This window comes from Lucilia cuprina, chromosome 5 (genome assembly GCF_022045245.1).
Source record: "Lucilia cuprina isolate Lc7/37 chromosome 5, ASM2204524v1, whole genome shotgun sequence".
Taxonomy (NCBI): domain Eukaryota; kingdom Metazoa; phylum Arthropoda; class Insecta; order Diptera; family Calliphoridae; genus Lucilia; species Lucilia cuprina.
Window position 1 is genome coordinate 51,977,021 of NC_060953.1, and position 24,768 is coordinate 52,001,788.

General features: G+C 29.7%; 1 long non-coding RNA gene across 1 annotated transcript in view; it reads right to left on the reverse strand.

Annotated features, from left to right (window-relative positions):
• Nucleotides 1-3,145: 3,145 nt before the first annotated feature.
• LOC124420136 overlaps nucleotides 3,146-24,768 on the reverse strand; it is a 63,657-nt gene continuing 42,034 nt past the window's right edge. The window contains exon 3 of the long non-coding RNA XR_006941056.1: nucleotides 3,146-3,164. This is a non-coding gene — a long non-coding RNA (uncharacterized LOC124420136). The remainder of the gene's footprint in view (nucleotides 3,165-24,768) is intronic.

Here is a 24,768-nt window from a genome sequence, read left to right on the forward strand (position 1 = left end):
TTTCTATAGAACATTTTTTGTCTCAATTGATTTTCTATAGAACATTTTTTGTCTCAATTGATTTTCTATAGAACATTTTTTGTCTCAATTGATTTTCTATAGAACATTTTTTGTCTCAATTGATTTTCTACAGAACATTTTTTCTATAGAAAATTTTTTGTCTCAATTGATTTTCTATAGAACTTTTTTTACCCAAATTAAATTCTATAGATTTTTTTTTTGTCCCAAAAGAAATTTTATAATTTTTTCTCTCCCAAATGATTTTCTATAGTAATTTGTTTGTCCCAAATATTTATTTCTTTAAAATTTGTTATCTTAAGTGATTTTCTACATAAAATGTTTTGTCTCAAATGATTTTATATAAAACATTTTTTCCCAAATGACTTTCTATAGAAATTTGTTTGTTGCTAATACTTTTTATAGTAATTTTGTTGTTGTCAATGATTTTGAATAGAAAATTTTTTTCTCAATTGATGTTCGATAGAAAATATTTTATCTCAAAGATTTTCTATAGAAAATTGTATGTCCTAGATGAAGTTTTATAAAAAATAGTTTGTCCCAGTTAATGTTTCATAAAAAAAAATTGTCTCATATGATTTTCTATAAAAAATGATTTACCATAGAGAATTTTTTGCCTCAATTGATTTTTTTGTCCAAAATAATTTTTTATAAAATTACTTGTCTCAAACTATATCCTTTGAAATTTTTTGATTTTCTGTATATTTTTTGTTTGTCCCAAATAATTTTCTATACTTTTTTTTATAAAATTTCTTTATTCCAAATTTCTTCTTTCTCTCTTTATCATTTGACATGTTGTCTCTTTATGAATGAGATTTCAATTTGATTTGAAATTCCAAAATTTCTTTTTATTGAAATTTACTTTTTTTCTTCAGTTTGTTTACATTTATGTTGTCATTCGTTGTTTTTATTTCACTTCAGAAAAATAAAAAGTCAGTCAGTCAAGTCAAGATAATCATGATGGGGATGATAATGATGACGATGACGACAAAGATCATGACGATGACAGGCCTCATTGACTGATGAAATGATTTAGTTTTAGTTTTATAAAAATTAAAAGCATTATTTGTTTGTTGCCAACAAATAATTGTTTGTAATAATGCGTTTAACTGCAAAACTATTGTTGTTGCTGCTGATGCAGCTACTACTCAGTGTTGTTGTTGTCGTTGTTGGGAAAATGTAGCTTAAAGTTGTTAACAATTTTAAACATCTCTGTAACGAGATGAAGGAACAACAATTGAACGTTTTATTTGTACCGGTTATTTTTGATTTTATTTGTTTGGTTCGTCTGTCGGTCTATTGGTTTAACCACCAATTGGTTGTTTGGTATAACTTTATACAATTGTTTTGCTGGAATATATCTTAAGTCCCATTGTGAGGATGGCATCTGCAACAACAGCATCTTCTCAATTTACTTTCTACTGTTTAAATATTCCACTTTTCGTTGTTGTCATTGTGTAGCAGTAGTCTGCATGTCTGTCTGGCTGTCTTTCCTCTCTAGAGTCATCATTGGATTTTGTTGTTGAACAAAAGATAGAATTCTTTTTTTTTTTTTTGTTGTACGAATTGTTGCGATTGCAGCACTTGTGTGTGTAGGCACTTCAATTATCTTCAATAAAGCAGTTTTTTCTACTTGATTTGGAATTTTTTGAAAAAAAAAATATATTTTTTCTTTTCGTGTTTTGTTTTTCTATTTTTTTAGTGTGTCAATAAAAGTGTGTAAATTTTCCAATCGAAAATGCAAGTGGAATTTCTTTTGTTACAAGTTTTTGATTTTTTTTTCGTGTGAAGTTGTGAAAAAAGATTGGCACAGAAAACAAACAGTAACAAGTGAAAAAATTTCGTTGGTGAGAAACTGGTACAAATGAATTGCACATTTGTATTTTGAATAGAAATGTTTCATTTTATCAAAATTTAAAGTGAAATGAATTTTTTATGATCGAGAGTTAATAAAAATTGGAAGAAAGGAGTTTCTGTACAAAATCATTTGGGACAAACAATTATGTGCAGAAAATCGTTAAGGACAAACAATTTTCTCTGCAAAATCATTTGAGACAAAAAATTTTCTATAGAAAATCATGTGAGACAAAACATTTTCTATACAAAATCATTTGAGACAAAATATTTTCTATAGAAAATCATTTGAGACAAAAAAAATTCTATAGAAAATCATTTGAGACAAAAAATTTTCTATAGAAAATCATGTGAGACAAAAATTTTCTATAGAAAATCATTTGAGACAAAAATTTTCTATAGAAAATCATTTGAGACAAAAACTTTTCTATAGAAAATCATTTGAGACAAAAAATTTTCTATGAAAAATCTTTAGAGACAGAAAATTTTCTATAGAAAATCATTTGAGACAAAAAATTTTCTATAGAAAATCATTTGAGACAAAAAATTTTCTATAGAAAATTATTTGAGACAAAAAATTTTCTATAGAAAATCATTTGAGACAAAAAATTTTCTATAGAAAATCATTTGAGACAAAAAATTTTCTATAGAAAATCATTTGAGACAAAAAATTTTCTATAGAAAATCATTTGAGACAAAAAATTTTCTATAGAAAATCATTTAAGACAAAAAATTTTCTATAGAAAATCATTTAAGACAAAAAATTTTCTATAGAAAATCATTTAAGACAAAAAATTTTCTATAGGAAATCATTTAAGACAAAAAATTTTCTATAGAAAATCATTTAAGACAAAAAATTTTCTATACAAAATCATTTAAGACAAAAAATTTTCTATAGGAAATCATTTGAGACAGAAAATTTTCTATAGAAAATCATTTGAGACAGAAAATTTTCTATAGAAAATCATTTGAGACAGAAAATTTTCTATAGAAAATCATTTGAGACAAAAAAATGTCTATAGAAAATCATTTGGGAAAAAAAATTCTATAGAAAATCATTTGAGACAAAAAATTTTCTATAGAAAATCATTTGAAACAAAAAATTATAATTTAGAAAAATAATTGGAACAAACAACAGAAAATTATTTGACGTAAACAATTTTCCATGAAAAATTAATTAAGACAAACAATTTTTCTCTAGTAAATCATATATAATTTCATAAATTTCAAAAAGTGCAAAAAATTGTTAACATACCTTAAATATATGAAACGTTTTAAAGCAAAACACATACCTGAAATTAAAGAAAGAAACAAAATAAACATTTAATTAAGTTAAAAATAATGTTTTAATTAAAACCAAATATGTTTAAAAGAAAAACACAAATATTTATGTATTATCTGTTAAAAAATCAATTAATCTTACATTAATCAATCTTAAAAAACACTTTATTTACAAATAATAGTTATTTATTTGAAAACGTTAGACATAAATAGTCCATTGCCATAAATAGTAGAGCCTCCTCTCAATTAAATGTAAATCGTTTGGTTAAAAACTCATGTTTTGTTTTTTTGTTTGTTTCTAATAAATTATAGTATAATTTTCTTTTGAAAATCAACAATATTTATTGAAAAACTTGGTCATAGAAAATACATTTAACATGTTGGCATCACATCTCTATTTTTTATCTAGTACCATTTGACCAGATGTAAAAATGTTGATATTTCAACAATGTGTTTTGCAGAGAGAAACATATTTTTTCTTGTGTTTGTCTTAAGTTTTTAAAATTGATAAGAGATTAGCGACAGAAAAAAAATAAAACTATAAATTATCGACATATTTGTGGAGGTATTATTAACAACAATTGCTGTTTTAGGTTGTATAGTTATTGGTAACATCTAATTACCCTGTTTTTTTATTTGAAAAATATTTGTAATTGATATAGAAATAAAAACATATTAAATTTATTTTATGTAAAAGAAAGTAAAAGTATTAAAAAGGCAAGTTAAAACGAATTAAAAAGCACCCTAAAGGAAAACTATTTGGGTAAACATTTTTCTTTAGAAAATCATTGGTGACAAAATAAAATTTGTAGAAAATGATTTGGAATAAAAAATTAAAATCATTTGGGACAAACAATTATATATAGAAAATAATTTGGGACAAACAATTATATATAGAAAATCATTTAAGACAAAAAATTTCTATAGAAAATCATATAAGACATAAAAATTTCTATAGAAAATAATTTGAGACAAAAATTTTCTAATGAAAATCATTTGTAGTAAAAAATTTTACAAAGAAAATCATTTGAGACAAAAAATTTTCATAGAAAATCATTTGAGACAATATTTTTTTATAAAAAATCATTTGAGACAAACAATTTCCGATAGAAATTCATTTGAGACAAAAATTTTTCCATAGAAAATCATTTGAGACACAAAAATTTTCCATAGAAAATCATTTAGACAAATAATAAAAGCATTATAAAAAATTTTCTATAGAAAATCATTTGAGACAACAAAATTTCTATAGAATATCATTGAGAGCAAGAAATACTCTGTAGAAAATCATTTGAGACAAAAATTTTTTATAGAAGATGATTAGAGACAAAAAATTTTCTATAGAAAATGATTAGAGACAAAAAATTTTCTATAGAAAATGATTAGAAACAAAAAATTTTCTATAGAAAATGATTAGAGATAAAATATTTTCTATAGAAAATGATTAGAGACAAAAAATTATCCATAGAATATGATTAGAGACAAAAAATGTTTTATAGAAAATGATTAGAGACAAAAAAATTTTCTATAGAAAATGATTAGAGTCAAAAAATTTTCTATAGAAAATCATTTGAGACAAAAAAATTTTCATAGAAAATCGATTGAGACAAAAAAATTTTCATAGAAAATCATTTGCAACAACAAATTTTTCATAGAAAATCATTTGTAATAAAAAATGTTTCATAGGAAATCATTTGAGCCAAAAAAAATTTCTATAGAAAATTATTAGAGACAAAAAGTTTTCTATAGAAAGTTATTATAGACAAAAAATTTTCTAAAGAAAATAAATAGAGACAAAAAAATTTCTATAGAAAATTTTCAGAGACAAAAACTTTTCTATAGAAACAAAAACTTTTCTATAGAAACAAAAACTTTTCTATAGAAATCCATTAGAAACAAACAATTTTTTATAAAAAATCTTTTAAGACAAAAAAATCCTATAGAAAATCATTTGATACAAAAAATTGTCTGAAGAAAATTATTTAAGACAACAAATTTTCTATAGAATATCATTTGAGACAAAAAAAATTTATATAAAATCATTTGAGACAAAAAATTTTCTATAGAAAATCATTTGCTACAAAAAAATCTATAGAAAATCAAAAAATTTTTTATAGAAAATCATTTGAGATGAGAAAAATTTATAAAAATTTGTAACAAACCATTTTGTATAGGAACTCATTGGGGACTAAAAGATGAATCAAAATATCAAACACTTGAGCTAAAAACGATTCCCTGAATCAAATATTGGTTTAATATTGCAGAATTTGTTATATTGGACCTCTGGCGTTTATAGCATCAATCGCTAATTCCTTTTCATACTTAAGATATTTCCCTAATTGTAGCTCATTTCAAACGTCAAAGTCAATAATTTATAGTGTTGGCTTATTAGTTTTTTTTTGAAATTGATATACTCATGTTAAAATCTGAAAATGAGCATAATTATGAAAATCCATATTTAGTATTTGAGGTGTTTGCTGCAAATACAACACCGACATTCAGACAAACCCACCATCATCTACCAAATTTGGCTAAAAAACAAACACATGTGGAATTTTTTTTTTATCTTAAGGAATTTCTTTTGTTAGAAATGTAAAGAAAAACGAAATTGATAGTTTTAACGTTATTATCAAAGATTTAAGTTTTCCTTGTTAGAAAATAGTCCCACAACAGTGGAGAAAAAAGTTAAAATATGTTTGTAACATCGTCATCTTTCACTTTCGATCAAGAACTTTGGCAAGGTAAACAAAAATGTATCTTGTCATGTGATCTTTCAAAGAAAAAAAAAAAAAGAAACAAAATGTCAAAATAAACCCCAAACATAACCACGCATAAGTTGAGAAAAAACGAAAACTTCCCAGCAATTGGTGAATGAAGTTGAAAAAGACTCATGGGATTGCTGTTTAAATGTCTGTCGATCTGTCAACCACAATATTTGTGTCACTCAACTCTTGTTGTTCATTGAGTTTTATCTTTAACTGTCTAGGTGCTTATGCGTTTTTTTCTTTCTTTTCTAAACAATTTTTATTGAGTTTTCTTAATGAATACGTTTTGTTTGTTGGGTTTTTTAATCTTTAGCTGGTGGGTAGTCGTCGTCGTTTTTTGATCATTTTTATAATAATCATTTAATGTGAACATTTATTAAATTCATATGAAAAATAATAGTTCTTTCTATTTCTTTTTCTAAATAGAAAGAAGTGCTGTTTTTATCATACAAATCCATTATCGTTTGAGTTTATGCGGGAATACTTGAAACTTTTTAAAAAGCCATTAAGTATGATTTAAAAAACAACATTTAAATTTAAGATGAGGGACCGTTTAGAGTAACTTTTGAATATGAATATTCTTTACTTCAAGTGGGAGAAGTAATTTGTTAGATAATAGTTTTACTTTCGTTAAGAAATTTTCTCCAGATTTTTAAGCCAAAACATTTTGTTTTAGCTTGTGCATAACAGAATGTAATAATTTTCGTATTACAACAATGCATTGAATATAAATGTATCGTTTCCACATAATTGGATCTCCGCTCTGGAGATCACAATGTTTTGCGGTTAAAACCTAAACATATTACGATCACCAAGCTCTTTTCTTTAAATGAATCGACTTGATTCTCAATCTGCCAATCAATCCAGCAACAGTCGTACTATTACAACTACAACATCTATCTAAATACGTAATACTCCACAGTCAAGAGTTAATCCTTGTTAGTTAATGATCCTCAGTCCTCTTTAGTTTACAATCACCCAGAGTACACTACAGTTATCAATATTTATTGATCTCTGTGATATAGTAATTGATAAGGGCTCACAGAACGGATATCAAAGTTTTACGGTTAAAACTTATACATATTACGATCACTAAGCTCTTTTCTTTAAATGGATTGTCTTGATTCCCAATCTGCCAATTAATCTAGCAACAACAACTTCCATATACATACGTAATACTCCACAATCATGCATTATTCCTTGTTAGTTAATGATCCTCATTTCTCTTTAGTTTACGATCACCCAGAGTACACTATAGTTATCAATGTTCTTTTAACTCTGTGATATTGGAATTGATTAGGGCTCACAGAACGGATAACAAAGTTTTACGGTTAAAACTTATACATATTACGATCACTAAGCTCTTTTCTTTAAATGGATCGTCTTGATTCCCAATCTGCCAATCATTCTAGCAACAGTCGTACTGTTACAACAAAAACAACATCAATCGAAATACCTATACTCCGTAGCCATGAATTAGTCTTTGTTAGTTAATGATCCTCAGTCCTCTTTAGTTTACGATCAACCAGATTACACTACAGTAATCGATCACCCAGAGTACACTACAGTTATCAATGTTCCCTGATCTCTGTGATATTGTAATTGATTATGGCTCACAGAACGGATAACAAAGTTTTACGGTTAAAACTTATACATATTACGATCACAAGCTCTCTACTTTAAAGAGTCTAATAAGGTAAGATCGATGTGAATGTTTCGACTTTTTTGATGAATATACTTTACCAAAGTTTCCTTAATACATGATCACCAACATTAATACATGATCACCTAAATGTAGACAACAATTTCAATTGATCATTGAACTTTAACGTGTTGTAATAAAAATATGATCACATAAGGCCAAGTAATTCTACAAATACGATTATTTGACTAACCCAAAGCAAAAATTTGTCCTGATTACAATCACAAAACTCTACCTTGAGCTGTCGAGCCCAGTTGTATTGATGCACCACGACGATTTTTTGTTTCAATACTTTTATATTATTTCAGATACTTTGGCAATAGTTATTAACACGCTTAGCAGAAGTTGGCAGAATGAGAATAAAGAAGAAACAATTATTCTCTGGGATTTTTTTTCTATTCTGCTTGCTTTAAGTTTAGAAGAGGGGACAAACTCTTAGGAAATTTATCATTCAGAATAGGAGTGTATATCTCATCTTTTCTGTAATTGTCGAATACTGTGGCGATCTATCCCAGTTATCGAATATTCAATTGGTTTATTAATGTATCAGAATAGATGTGTAATTCGAGTTCCCCGCGTTCAGAACGTAATCTTTACAATTATGACTGGTTCTTCTCGTCGACGATCTGCTCACTGCTCCTATCTTTCTGCCCACCACAACCATCAGTTGTATATGACATTGTTCCTATTCCCTTTTACAAAGGGAACAACTTGAACCAACGTAAAGCTGCATTGACTTACGTATCCTTACGTTATTTTTGTCACATTTCAGGAGAATTATGAAAACATCTAGAAGACAATTTTTTATAGTTTTAAAGTTGTTGAATGTTTAATTTCAAATTTGTATTAATAATTCAAGTTCTTTCTTCTGTGCCGAATCGGATTCACAAATTGTAGTATGATCTGTATTACATGGGCATCAGACCGCTCGAGGATAAGCGCTAATGAAGGAGCGTTACTTGATTAATTGTTAAGGAATCCTGATGAAATCTAGATCAGCTTTTCTTTTTGATTATACTCGTATCCTTTTTAACATTCTTGCTTATTAAACACTTTTATTAAAATACTTTTTGATTTCAGTACTTTTTTTATTATATCAGAATTGAAAATTGAGTTTTCTCAACACACACACATACATTTTTAAAGATTTTCATTAAATGAAAATTTAGAACAAATTATTTATTAAATCGAACTTTTCGGTAAATTATATCTTTTTTGGCGATATGTTTAATTAATTTAAAAATATTTGCTTCTTTTCATTGCACTTGACACTTTTTGTATTTATTAAATAATTAATAATTTATTAAGAAAACATAAAAAAACTTTAATTAAATAATGTAAAATCGCTTAAAAGCACTTTACCTTAATTGCTGGCAATTTCAAGTTTAATTCAAACATTAGCAAAATTCCTTTGATATAAAGAAACACAAATTATTTATATTCTTCTCGTACTTTTTCAACTATTTTTGTTTCGAGTCCATTAAAAAAAATTGAATGTCAATGTTAAACACAACATACTAAAAACAAGGAAAGAAAAAACAACGAATATTTATATTGTATCCAATTGATTTTTTTGTTGTTTCTATTTTATTATTAACAATTTGCACGCGATCAAACAACAAATAAACGGGAGATTGGTCTGACTAAATGTCTGCTTGCTGCCTGCCTGCTGCCTGATGTTGATTAAAGGGATAGAGAAACTGAAATTAGAACAAAATTTGTGTTGCTATAATGGAACCTCCCCTTCGAGTAATGAAACATTTTTTTAAGAGAGGGGTTCTAAAAGGGAAATTTCATATAAAAGAAAAAAAACATTAGTATGAGAGGAAAAAAACGACAACAACAAGAAGAGGCAAATTCCTTGTTATGAAGCCAAAAACGTGTGTGTATTTTTGAAGAGAGAGAGAGAGGAAAGATAGATGTAGACATGGTGTGAAGTTAGTTTAAAACTTACCCCTAAATTTATCGGTTCAATATCGAGAGCAAGCATTGAACTTTTAATTTAAATGAATCATAATTTTCTAAAAGAGTAAATTAGAAAAACTCGTTACAAAAATACAGCTGTCGATTAGAGTTTGGACATATGGGGCTTAGATATTGAGCAGCGTGATGACGATTAATTGAATGATAAATTTTAGCAATTTGTAGGGCAAAACTTATTTAGAACTGTTTAGATTAGAAACGTTATGTGGCCACAAAGGCAATGATTCGAAGTTTCTTTGGAAAAATTTAAGGGAAGATAGGAAATCTCTCTTATAGATCTGCATTTTGATTGTACGACTCAGTATTTAGGCAAAATGTTAAAGCAACGTAAAACCTTTCCTTGCTTGACTCTTAGATTCACAATGGATAAGCGGATCATAATAACTTTGATCTATCTGTAGTGTCTACAAAATTGCATTCTCCAGTTCGTAATAACTTTAATCCATCCTAAGTTTCCATCGTGTTTAGATAACTATGACACCAAATACTTCTTCGAAATGGGACAGTGAATCTTGGCCATCATTGTATTTCAACAAGAGAGAACTGATGAAACTTATCTTAAGGACGATTGTGTTACAAGGAAGAAAAGTATGTTTCAAAAGGGCATTAACTTAATCTAGTCGCGATAATTTCTGGCAATATCACAATGAGTGAATTGAGAGAGAGAAGCCAGGTTTCCTTTTAGAACTCGGCAATATAACACTTAAGTTTCCCTATAGGGAAGTGGCGCGTTCCGAGTCGATGGTAGTGCGAATAAAGAGATCTTTAGTAAAGTTTTTGAAGGATCGGCGACACAACCATTTTAGGTCAGTGGCGGCTAATTATAGAAAATATCGGCGGCGACTAAATTGTCCATTTAAGCGTTTATTAAATTGAAAAATCTCTGTAGAATAGTCTGTTATATAGAAATCTATCTCTATATAAGTTTTTTCTACAGAAAAATAAATACAATATTATGTGGCAATAGTGGCAACTCCGTTCAAATTGGTGAATTTATTTTCCGAAATACATGTGTGATTCTAATCTTTATCAGCGGCTACGTTTAAGCCGGCTTAGCTTTTGAGCCGAATGAATTAGGCGGCGGCGCGGCTTGAAAAATATTACCAGCGGCCAGCCGCCGCCGTATTGAGCCGTTTCGGCTTTTAAGTTGGAAGCATCAGCTTTACATGAATAATATCCAAAATAATGCAGTCAAATAGCTTCCACTTTTAGTGTTGATCCTAAACTTACGATTGTCACAGTTTTGATAGTTTTACAACAAATATGAGAGCTCGATCATTTTCCATTAGAGAAGAAGCACAATCCCAAGATTTTCGACCGATAACAGGGCGTATAATGTGATATTTGGAATAGCTATCTTCTCGATCGATGCCAGTCTATATAAAGAGGTCTTTATCTACTTCTTTGGTGACTGATCCATATGCTAACCAATAGTTTTTATAAATGGCGCAATAAACATGGGACCAAATTGCACTTTTTAATGACTTTGCTAAAAGGTCAGTATCGCACTGTGGATCTTCTAAGTAAAACAGTAACAACGAACACGATCTAAGGCTAAGATGCGAAATAGTGCATAAAAGAGAACTTTGTCTACTTCTTAGAATGATCTGTCAGGCTTCCGCTATAGTTTTAGCGGTGCTGTCTGATCCATATTTACTCAACATGGGACTAAATTATTCTTTTTAATGCCTTTGCTCAAACATCAGTATCGCACTGTTGATCAGACTCTTCTATTTAAAACAGTAACAACGAACACGATCGGTCGAAAGTTTTTTAAGAACTCTGGGAGAATACTTAAATCAGCTTTCTGTTAGGCTAAGAGGCGGAATACGAATCTTCTAGATCGATCAATATATAAAGAGAACTTTGTTTACTTCCTTAAATGATCCTATAATTTCAGCGGTGCTGTCTCAACATGGGACCAGATTGTTCTTTTTGATGACATTGCTCAATGATCGCACATTTGATCGGACTCTTCTGAGTAAAACAGTAACAACGAACATGATAGGTCGATGGTAAAGCCAACTAATCTTTTCGATCGATGACAGTGGATATGATCTTTTACGTGTCCGCTATAGGTTTAGCGATGCTATCTGTTCTATTACTCAATTAATAAGTGGCGAATTCCAGATTTCACCAAATTGTGCTTTGATGACTATGTTTAAAGATCAAAAACGTACTGTTGATCAGACTTTTCTAAGTAAAGTAGTTACAAGAACATGATCACAATCGATCGAGATATGATAAATTTCGGGCAACACAAAAGTAGCAATTATGGATCCAAATGAGTCGTCTTCTTGAATCGACAGTCGTAAAAGACCAATCTGAATATGATGAAGAATTTAGCATACAGTTAAGATTTATCTTTCCATTTCAAACAAATTAAATTTTATTATCGAATCCCCAAATTTTTAACGACAAATTCTTCTACAAATCATAAAAGATTTTATGACCAACATATTTTTAAATATTTTCCTTGTGTGTTGAGGTTTTTTTTTCTTAAACAACCATTAATGTCATTTAAAGGATATGTTTTATAGTTTTACATTTTTTTTAAAATTTATTTAAAAATTTTACATTAATGCAATCATTAAACAATTAGAGAACCCCTACCCTTGGCTCTAGCAAACTGTGTAGCCATTAAAACTTACAACAACAACAAAAACAGCACACATTCTAAAGGTGTAAAAATAGAAAGTCTATTTAAAAAATGCCATTTTTTTCTTTCCTTCTTTGTTAAAACATTCCCCGGGTCTATTCCCTAGGAAACCAGACATGTCACAACATTTGTCAGACATGACTAGACGACGATGGCGGGCTGTAGTAAATAAATAGTTAAATGAAAATCAAATAGATATTGTATGTTTAAATTCAATTATTTGCTAGATTTAAAGTGCAAGTTGGCTATTAGTCTTTCGCCAGTGTCAGGGTCAATTATTTGTTAATTTAAGAAAACTTTTTTTAATGTTTTGTCTGGAGTTGCTGTTCGTTTGCATGCCAAATTGATTCTTTGTATCTATGTCTTATAAGATGTTTGCTTTAATTTGCAATTATTTTGTTATGGCTGAGTTGTTTGGTAATTTTTTGTTTGTAAGATTTGCGGTCTTTTTATAATTTAAAGACTATTATATAACAAGGTTTTACAATTTTTGCCAAGCTTCAACATTTTTTATAAAAAAAACTGTGTTTTACAAACAATTTCCATTTGCATTTAGTTGCAAGGATCACATTAAAACAGACAAAATCTTTAATGTTTATTTTTTCATAATTTTCTGACAGAGATCATTTGGAGATCATTATTATTACAAGCCTAAAGATTTACTGCTAAATTTGTCGGTGATTCTATGAACTTGACTCCATCAACTACGACGCTAATTTAAACCTCATTCTACCGGGTCAAAGGTTAAACATAGCATCTTTTGTCTTTTCTAGTTAGTGTTATATAAGAAAACTTATTGCCTTGTTCTAGTGACATGATCAATTCTTTTACAAGTGATCCTCTCGTTTAAAGTTATGCTTTGCCATTTCTTGATTTTTGCTTTTGGGCATTTTGGACTGCAGGATATAATGAAAGTGTAACACTGTAAAGTAATTGTGACGAAAGCGTTTGACAATATCAATCCAGCGATCTTTCCTGGTTTCAGAGCAGATAAAATGTTGTTATTTTTGCAAGAATAAGGTAAAATCATGCTTCTCACTGACAACCCCCAGAGTAAGCATAATAAAATCTGCATCTTGGTGTTATTGCAGTGCCCGAAAAAAAGAGATACTACCTCTAGTCTGGCGGGGCTTTAAAATAATAATTTGACATGCAGGACTTGAATTGGCTGGTCTTTGTTAAGTATCCTTCGGGGAGAGAATCTTGATTGAAGAACTACCCCCTGAGGTCATGTTACCTTGTTGAATGTCCCCAAAAAAAGGTGCAAGGTCTGACGGATCTATAAACTTGTGATGGACTGATTTGATATGGAGTTTAAGCAGAGAACCACATAATCTGGTACTACGGATGGCCAGTTACCCGCAACTGGCTGGTCAGTTGGTTAAGGTTCCTTACGGATCAACGTAGTGACTGTGTCCAAGTATGTTCGGGGTAAACCCTGATAATACCAGAGTAAGAATAAAGTCTTGGTTTTTTTGATGGATTCGTACTGGAAAGTTAAGTAAACAGGCAGCAATAGACAAAATCAAAAAAACTTGAGTACTTGAGTAAAGTGTACGTATTCTGGACCACAAATTTCATATACGCATATTGCCATCGGAGTGTGAGAAACAAACTCACCTCTGGACGAGTCGCATAGAAGCTCATCCAAAGGTTGAAAAGGAAATAGAAATAGGCGGTGGTGAAATAGACCAACACGACGTTAAGCACCTTAACATTCGTATTCTCATTTAACAGATGGGTGGTGTGACAGAGAAATGTATGTTGAATTTCTGAACTCGTTGGGTATATTTCACTCTTCGTAGAATAGGATATGTGTTGAAGAATTGTCATGTTGACAAACGTGCTTCCGCAAATCGTTTCTTTATGATCTTAGAATAAAACTAATCTAAATTGATAGACTCCTTGTCCGGCTGGAGTCTAGTACTGATTAGACTTAATCTGTATTTTTAGCAACTAATGGTTAAGGGCATTCATTCAACTTGTTGGGGCAATTATTAGTTTGACCCTGAAATCACATCATCCCCGATAGTTTGTTCCTTCTGCTATACCTTGAGCATAGAAAAGGAAAAAAACTCCCGGGAAATAAATGTTAAGATTTGGTCTGATAGAGAGATTATCTCCATTAATTCGATCGATATGTATTCAAATTGTGTACTCCAGCAAAGTGCTTTCACATGAACCGACAGAACCATGTTTAATGGTTAAGGGATGTTATTTTCGGGACAATTTTTTGTTTGACTCTGGAAATCACATCATCTTGACATATACGAGCAAATTCTGAATTATAAGTTTCCCGGGAGTTTGTTCCCTCTGCTAGAGATAGAGAGATTCTCCCCATTAATTCGTTCTTTATGTATTAAAATTGATGCATGTCATTTACTGATTTCACTATTCAGCTGGGTCACCAACATGTCTGCTTGTCTGCAAGTTCCAATGCTTCTAAATGCAATTAGCGACGAACTATCTTACCTCTTTGCTTCGTGCAGAGTGAAGAGTATTCGTAGATCATTGAAGACGTCATATTCAAATTCTTTTAAACAATTGGCTTATTGTCTGCCCAAAATGTAATTGAGTAATTTGATCCTAAAGAAACATAAACTCGACTTGTTTCAAACATGATCTCGATATTGTGATATCTATCCGTAATTCTGATGAAATCATTGTCATTAATGATGCTGAAGTTATACTCCTTATAATGATTCTCTAACTTGTCCTTTTCGAAAATATGATGACAAATATTTATTGATCTTTAGGTCTAGTAGTATATAAACGTCTATTTGCTGAGAAATTAGCCTCTTGCAAGGATGCTAGTTGTTGACTATTTATCACTGATATACTGATCTCTACGATCAGACGTTTATTATATGTATTGATGCGAATACATTTGCTTCTTTACCAGTTTGCGAAAGGGTCACCTATAAGTGCTTTACATTCTTTCACTCAAATTGTTGTTCTGAAGTTTTGAGACTTTATCTACAGAGTGTGAAGCAAAGCTTCTTGATTAAGAGATAATGATGATGACGATGATAGAGATTAAGGATTGTTGGAAGTTTATTGCGGTTGCTTTTTTGTACTTATCTGCCACTTATTAAGTCTAGACCGACAATTTTGATTGAGTAATCTAATCCTAAAGATATACAACTCTTGTTGTTTCTAACACGATCTGGAAATTGTGATATCTATCCGTAATTCAGGTGACATTATTGGCGTTAAAGATGCTGAAGTTATATTTCTTAATATTATTCACTAACCTATCCTTTTCGAAAATACGATGTCTAATATTTACTGATCTATAGGAAAGTCTATTTGCTGAGAAATTAGCCTCTTAGGATACTTGTTGTTGACTATTTATCACTGTCTGTATGATCAGACGTTTATTATATGTCTTAATGCGAATACATTTGCTTCTTTGGGGAAAGGGTAACATATAAGTGTTTTTTCACTGAAATTGTTGTTCTAAAGTTTTGAGTCTTCATCTACAGGTTGTGAAGGCAAAGCCTTTTGATTAAGGGATTATGATGATGACGATGATGGGGTTTAAGGATTGTTGCTAGTTTAATGTAAAATCGCTTGTTGTGTTAAAATCGTGGATAATTATGTTGGCCTTAGTCTCGAAATGATGGAAAATTTTTGGATATATGTACACCTAATTCAAAAGGGAATATGAAACTTTGCAGTTTTATTTCTCTAGTATGCTTAGGTTATTTCTTGCACTGTAAATCTTAATTCATAACAAAACACACGTGTTTTTGTCAAATTCATTTATTATTAACATATTTGTTAAATTTTTGCCACAAACGTATGTTTTTGATCTATTATTCAAATATTTTGTCTTTTAAATATTTTTTTTTCACATTTAATGTTAATTAAATTATTTATATTTTAGCATTATGTTTTATGTTTTTAAAAAAACATATCATTTTTCTATATGTCCATGTCATTTATATATTTTAAACACGTTTCATGTAATTTTATAAGATTTTTGTTTTTTTTTTTCAACATATTTTAAATGACTACACTTCAATTGATATGCATTGCACGTTGAAAATGAAGAAAACGAAAATACAAATTTTTTAATAATTTTTTTTTTATTTTTTCAATTAATAAATTTTTAAATTGTTTATTTTATATGTAAGTCTTGGCGGGTGTGTATTTCAATAACACAGCAACTTAATCATTATTTTTGCTTTTTATAAAAAAACACTTGTAGAAAAAAAGTTATAAATAAAATGTCTGAAAAAAAACTGTGATGAACTAACAAGTTTATATTCTTTAGATTACACGGTTAAGCAAATTTGGATTTAAGTAATAAGATATGTTTTAAAATATTTTTAAAATTTAAGGCGAAAAACAAAGCATTTTAAAAAAGGTTTTATTTTGAATTTGCTGATTTTGAAGAAATTTAATATTTTTTTTGTAAAAACGTCGTGTAGTCTAGTGTATTTAATGCATTATTATTTGTTTAATATGTATTTACATTGTCTATACTTGGCATAAATTAACAATTGAATATAATTTGTTCGATAATATGATTCATTTGTCATTAAGAAAGAGATAGAGAGAGTGTGAATTAAGTTAAAAGTTAATTATTTATATTGCTAATTAGAAATCGTATATAAATAAATGGAATGTTTCTAGTTATTTAAAGAAAATATTTTTTTTTAAACTACAACTATAAAAGGAAATAAAGGTGAATTGTTTTATTGCTAAATAGTTTACATATTTCTAGAGAATTTAAAATTTTTGCAAATAAAATTATTGCTAAATAACTTCAAAGCAATTATAGAAAAATGTTCAGTTGAGAGTTCATGAACTAGTCCATGGACTAGCCTATGATTGCATGTCTACTAAGTCTAGAGCCCATTTGACTAATGTATGGACTAGTTTATCGATAAGTCTATATACTAGTCTACTGACGAGTTAATGGACTAGTCTCCCGACAAGTTCATGGACTAGTCTCCCGACAAGTTCATGGAATAGTCTCCCGACAAGTTCATGGACTAGTCTATTGATAAATCTATGAACTAGTATTTTGACTGTCAATGAGAAGTCTTTTGATGAGTCTCCTCACTAGTCTATGGGCTTGTTTATTGAAAAGTCTTTAAACGAATCAATTGGAATAGTTCACTGACTACTTCATTGACATGTCTATGAACTAGTCTATTGATAAGTCTAGGGACATCTACTGATCAATCTATTGCTTTGTCAATTGACAAGTACATTTACTAGTCTACCCTTATGAGTTAATCTAATGACAAGTCAATGGAATAATATATTGACAAGTCAATGGATTGATCTACTGACAGGTCTATTGACAAATCTATGTATAAGTCTATTAACAAATCTATAGGACTGACTGATCTATTAAAGAATCTATGGGCTTGTTTATTGATAAGGTATGGACTATTCTTTTGATAAGACTATGGATTACTTTAGTAATCTGTCTATTGACAAGTCCATGAACAGGCCTATGAACTAATCAGACAAGTCTGTGGACTAGTCTGTGATCAATTCCAAGTCAATGGACTGTTCTATTGAATAGTCTATGGAGTAATATATTGACAAGGCTATAGACTAGTACTGGACTAGTACTGACTAGCTATGGACTAGTATATTGACAGAACAATTGACTAGTCTATATGCTAGTTTGTTGCCAAGTTTATGGACTCGACTATTGACAAGTCTGTGGACTAGTATATTGGCAAGTCTGTGGTTAAAGAGGCAATCAAGAACTTTGCTTCCCATAAAGCTGCAGGGTCGGATGGCATTTTCCCGGCACTTTTATAGAAGAAGACATGACATCTGTCTTGCGTTCATCCGGTAAGAGCTTTGCATCCTGCCATTTAATAGTTTAACCCAAACCAGGGAAGCCTAGCCTATGTGACACCTAAGTCCTACCGACCGATAGGACTTGCGTCCTTTCTACTTAAACCTTTGAACAGATAGTCGATAGTATGGTTAAAAGCAGTATAACAGACAAAGACCTAATATTTAAGCATCATGCCTATGGAAAAGGACGATCGGTGGAAACTAATTGTGCAGAATAGCTGAGAAGGCTCTGAATATGGCCTTGTACTAAGCTCAACCAAGAGGCCTCAATGTTAAGCCGACAAAAATACCGGTGACAGACAAAGTTAAGTACTTAGGTGTAATTCTACACCGGAAATTAAAATTGAGACACCACATAGAGGTTAGAATGAACAAGGCACATCGGTGCTGAGCAATATGTAGGAGAACTATAGCCATGAAATGGGGTATTAATCCTACTGTAACAAATTGGCTTTTTAAAAGTCATGTTTTTATAATCTGCTGCTGGACTGCTTTGGACAAAAAGTGTAATATTAAAAAGTCTATAAACTTGTCTACTAAAACGTCTATGGACTAGTCTATTGGCAGTACATACTGGTAACAGTTTAATACGAGAGTGCGAGTTTTCTAACTTTCATTGAAAATCTCGATCACATCTTTCATTTTCCAAATATTTCCTATAACACAACCCATACGCAAACTTTCTGACAAAAAACAAAATTTTTTTCCATTAAAGGATAAAAACTGTCATAAAATAAAAAAAAAATAAAATTTCATTTAATTCAAAATTACGAAACCAATTTTATACACTATCTCCCTGTTTAGCTGTCTCGCCCTTCACAATTTACAAATTACAAGATAACAAGGTAAAAAAAAACAAAGTAATAACTACAAATAAAGATTATTTAATATTAAATCAAAACACAAGCAACAAATTTCGAAAAAGAAAAGAAAAAAAACAACTTTAATGCATTCATTTACATCAAAATTAATGACATTTTATAGTCAAGTCATAATAGTATTTTCGTTGGACATTTGAAAAATGTTCAAATGTACGTTACGGAGTATCTTACAGTATCTTGCCAGTATCAAGGATTATGTGTTTTTTATAGAGAAAAAAACTTCGTCTGATATTTGGTATATTTTTTCTTTTTTTATAAATAAATAATAAATGTTATGTTTGTTTGTATGTTATGTATTTTTTTTCTTTTAATTCATTTTATTTAACAATTGCGTGCATGTCGTTTTTTGTGAATTTTTTTTCTCTAAAAAAATCTTTTTTTTAGCGGTTAAATTGTTTTGTACCGCGCCATCTAACAACAATTTTATAGTTTATTTCTATGTTTTGGTTTATCTGTCCGTCAGTCTGTCCACCGCTAGTTTCGTTCATTTATTCGGTCATTCGTCTGTATGGGTATTTGTGTTAAATGTGAAAAAGACTGACAACATTATTAAAAAAGTCTACAATAATATTGCAAACTAAATATTGTTGTATTAATCAGTTCAGTTATGTTATAGTTGAGATACAGTCTGTAGTAATAATGTTCGTACAAAAAAAATATTGAAAATTTTATTAAAAAAAATATTTATACTCCAGATTATTACCTGATCTTTTGATCAGACAATAAAATTATATCTCATTCAGACTATATATTAATCTATAAGCCAGAAATTACACCAATCCACCAGTCCAGAGTAAAGGCCGATCAATAGCCCAGATCATAGGATGATCTACAGTCCAGACTATACACCGATAAATAGCCAAGAATAAAAACCAGTCTGTAGAACTGACAATAGCACAATCTATAGTACATACTATAGACTGATATATAGACTGATCTTTAGTCTAGACTATAGACTGATCTTTAGTCCAGACTATAGACCGAGCTATAGTCTAGACTATAGACTAATATATTGTCTAGAGTATGGACTGATCTATAGTCCTGACTAAAGACTTATCTATAGTCTAGACTATAGACTAATCTATAGTCCAGACTACAGATTGATCTATAGTCCAGACTATAGACTGATCTAGAATCCAAACTAAAGACATATCTATAGTCCAGACTATAGACAGCGCTATAGTCAGACTGAAGACTAATCTATAGTCTAGACTATAGACTGAGCTATAGTCCAGAATATAGACAGATGTATAGTCCAGACTATAGTCTGATCTATAATCCAGACTATAGACTGATCTAATGTCCAGACTATAGACTGATCTAATGTCCAGACTATAGACTGATCTATAGTCCAGACTATAGACTAATTTGTAGTCTAGACTGAACTATAGTCCAGACTATAGACTGATTTATAGTCCAGACTGATCTATAATCCAGACTGATCTATAGTCCAGACTATAGACTGATCTATAGTCCAGACTATATACTGATCTATAGTAAAGACTATAGAATGTTCAATAGTCCAGACTATAGACTGATCTTTAGTTCAGACTATAGATTGATCTATAGTTCAGACTATAGACTGATCTATAGTCAAGACTATAGACTGATCTATAGTCCAGATTATAGACTGATCTATAGTCCAGATTATAGACTGATTCATAGTCTAGACTATAGACTGATTTATGGTCCAGACTATGGACTGATCTATAGTCCAGACTATAGACTGATTTATAGTCCAGACTATAGACTGATTTATAGTCCAGTCTATAGACTGATTTATAGTCAAGACTATAGACTAATATATAGTCCAGACAATACACTGATTTATACTTCGGACTATAAACTGATCTATAGTCGAGTCTATAGACTGATCTATAGTCCAGACTAAAGACTGATTTAAAGTCCCGACTATAGATTGATCTATAGTCGAGACTATAGATTGACCTCTTGTCCAGACTATAGATTGATCTATTGTCCAGACTATAGATTGATCTATAGTCCAGCCTATTGACTGATCTATAGTCCATACTATAGACAGATGTATAGTCCAGACTATAGACTGATCTATAGTACAGACTATAAACTAATCAATAGTCTGAACTGCTACATATAGTCAAGATTATAGACTGATCTATAGTTCAGATTAAATAATATGCCGATTTAAGTATTTAATTTTTAAAATTTGCATTTCCTCAATTACTCTAACCCACTGTACATGCTAAACAAATCGTTGTCCTCATCATCGCACTATAATCATCGTCGTCGTATTAGAAAAATGTCTTTTATAATTTAGCTTTTATTTCGACAAACGAAGAAAAATTCATTTAAATTGCAATTCATTTTTACATACGACTATGACGACATTAATACAGTGATTACTGCGGCCGTTTGGGTTCAACTTGAATCGCTTATATATAGAAAATCGTCATTAAACGTATAAACTAAAATTTGCACTATAGCTTTTAAACACACATTTTATATAGAGTCATAAATTTTCCCAAAAAAAAAATCCATTCAACAAAAATTAAAATGTCCAACATTTATGATTTGTTTAATTTGGTGAATAAAATAAAATCGAATCGAAGACATATTGAAATAGAAACAACACCAAGGCAATCGAAAACTAAACAATTCATAAGGAAATAACAATAAAAATATGTAAAGTCAAGAGTCATATAGATTTTGATTTGTCAAAAAAATACGTATTTTTCAAGTTTAGTGTAATAAACATAAAATAGTACGTACGTTTTATTTTTAAGTGAATACTTTCTAAAATATTCAGCTTCCGCTGGAAATGTTTTTAAAGAAAAAAAATGCGTTTTGTGTCAAAAAGTTTTGTAACTTTAATCAAATTGTTCAAAAAAAATCAATAAATCTATAATAGATTCGTTTGTAATAAATAAAGTTTACACACGAAATATAAAATCGATTTAAAAGCCTATAAATTTCTTTTTTGGGAAGGAAATCGATATCATTAAGGTGTCTACATTTGACATTTAAAGGAAACATATTAAGACAGTGAAAATGTTAGTTTGCAGAGAGATATCAACCAGTTGTCAACCGTATAAACAATACTGAACTTTGACCCAACTTATGATTTCAAAACTATATTCAGTTGTGCTTTTGACTAAAGTTTTGTTGCTTCAGTTTAGCCACTTTTCAAACTTCTTCACTGATTTTATTTGAATATCTGTCACTACTGGTATCTTGCAAGTATTTGAATAAAAATTGTTAACTTTAATCTCTAACTACTTGAAATTGTTGGCTTAAAGTGTTTGCAAAAGTTTAATGAAACACATTTCTTGGGAACGCCTTCCATTATTTAAATATTACAATTTGTTTTCACATTCATGTATAAATTTTCTTTAAAGCGTTTTTATCTGCGAATGTTTATTTTTATATCTTAAACATTTTATAAAAACATTATTAAACAATTAAGCCGAGTGCTTAATAAATTAATTCCAGTTATTAAAAATTATAATAATTTAAAATCAGTTAAAAGTTTTAGCAGTACAGTAATGGAAAGTAATTAAATCGTGACTCAGGAAGTTAAAGGAAAATTTTACTTTCTCTTCAGATTTGCGGAGGGTTAATGATTTAAAGAGATATTGAGAGAACAAAAGAGATAAATGAAGATCTTATCAATAGATTCTTATCGATAGACAGAACTTTATATAGAATCTACGGTCCAGACTTAAGAGTGATCTATAGTTCAGACTAAAGACTGAAGTATGACCAAAGTTATATACTGAACAGTAATCAAGTCTAAACACTGATCTATAGTCTATATAGTATTTTACAGTCCAGTCTATATAGTAATCTATAGTCAAGTCTATAGACTGATCTAAAGTCCTGTCCATAAACTGATCTATAGTCTAGTCTATAGACTGATCTACAGTCCAATCTATAGACTGATCTATAGTCCATACTATAGACTGATCTATAGTCCATACTATAGACTGATCTATAGTCCATACTATAGACTGATCTATAGTCCATACTATAGACAGATCTATAGTCCATACTATAGACAGATCTATAGTCCATTCTATAGACTGATCTATAGTCCATACTATAGACTGATCTATAGTCCATACTATAGACTGATCTATAGTCCAGTCTATAGATTGATCTATAGTATAGACTTTAGATATATATAGTACACACTATAGTTCAGTCTATAGTCTGTACTATAGATCAGTCAATAGAATGGTTTATAGATAAGCCTATAGTCTATAGATCAGTCTATAGTCCACACTATAGACTGATCTGCAATTCAGACTCTAGTCTGTAGTATTGACTATAATCCAGTCCATAGACTAACCAAAAGCCCAGTCTATAGACTATAATCCACAGTATAAACTGATAGACAGTCCAGACTATAGACTGATCTACAGTCCAAACTATAGACTGTACTATAGTCAAGACTATAGACTGAACTATAGTCCAGCTCACAGACTGATCTTTATTTCAGACTATAGACTGATTTATAGTCCAAACTATAGAATAATTTATAGATCAGAATATAGTCAGATCTTTTTTAACGACTATAGGCTGATCTGTGCCAATACTATAGACTGATCTATAGTCCACTATATAGATTGATCTATATTCCAGACTATAGACTAATCTACAGTCCACACTATTGACTGATCTATAGTGCAACATGTAGATAGATCCATTAAGTCCTTAAAATCACAATATATTTATTTACTTTGCAAACATTTGAAATTCAACATTGTTGCCAGCAACATGTTGCTATACTCCCAACAACAACAACATTTCATACCTTTACACACATTTCACTTAGAAAAGAAATAAAAATCAACAAATTAAAATAAACATTATGTTGTTTTACTACATCTGACCAAATGAAAGTAAGATTTTTTTTCACTAAATTGCATTAAAAACTCTAAGAAAAAAAACATAAAAACGTAAAACATACATAAAGTAGACACAATATTTAACAATTTAATTGTAAAGTGAATACGAAATAGTAATAATAAAGAAAAAGCGTGAGTGAGTTGGTGTTGTTTTATTTATGGGAACACATTTTATCCAATGACGTTCAATGCTCTCACCCAAGGAGTCTTGGATAAAACCAACATAAAAACAAAACAAAAACTCCATTTAAGTAATGTATGAAAAACATGTACGTTTTTTTAAGTTTTGGATTTGTTGCTGTTGTAAAATACCAAAAAAACAACAAAATTTACAACAATAAAAACACGAGTAGAAGAAAATGAAAAATCAATAAAAATGTTGAAAATGAAAACATAGCGGGTGTCAGTCAGTGAGTGGAAGAAAATACCCAAAAATAAAAAAAAAATACAAAGAAGACTGAAATATAACAAGTAAAAGTTGCAATTATGTTGCAATAGTAAACGAATGGAAAATGCGGTAATATGCATGTGAAATTCTAGGGAAATATAGCAACATGTTGCAAGAACTTTGTTCCTAAACATTTTAAAGGTGAAAGGCATCATGTTCCCAGCATCTGAAGTCCAGACTATAGACTGATGTATAGTCCAGACTATAGACTGATGTATAATCCAGACTATAGACTGATGTATAGTCCAGACTATAAACTAATGTATATTTCAGACTATAGACTGATCTATAGTCCAGACTATAGACTGATCTACAGTCCACACTATAGACTGATCTATAGTCCAGAATATAGACTGATCTATAGTCCAGACTATAGACTGATCTATAATCCAGACTATAGACTGATCTATAGTCCAGACTATAGACTTATCTATAGTCCAGACTATAGACTGATCTATA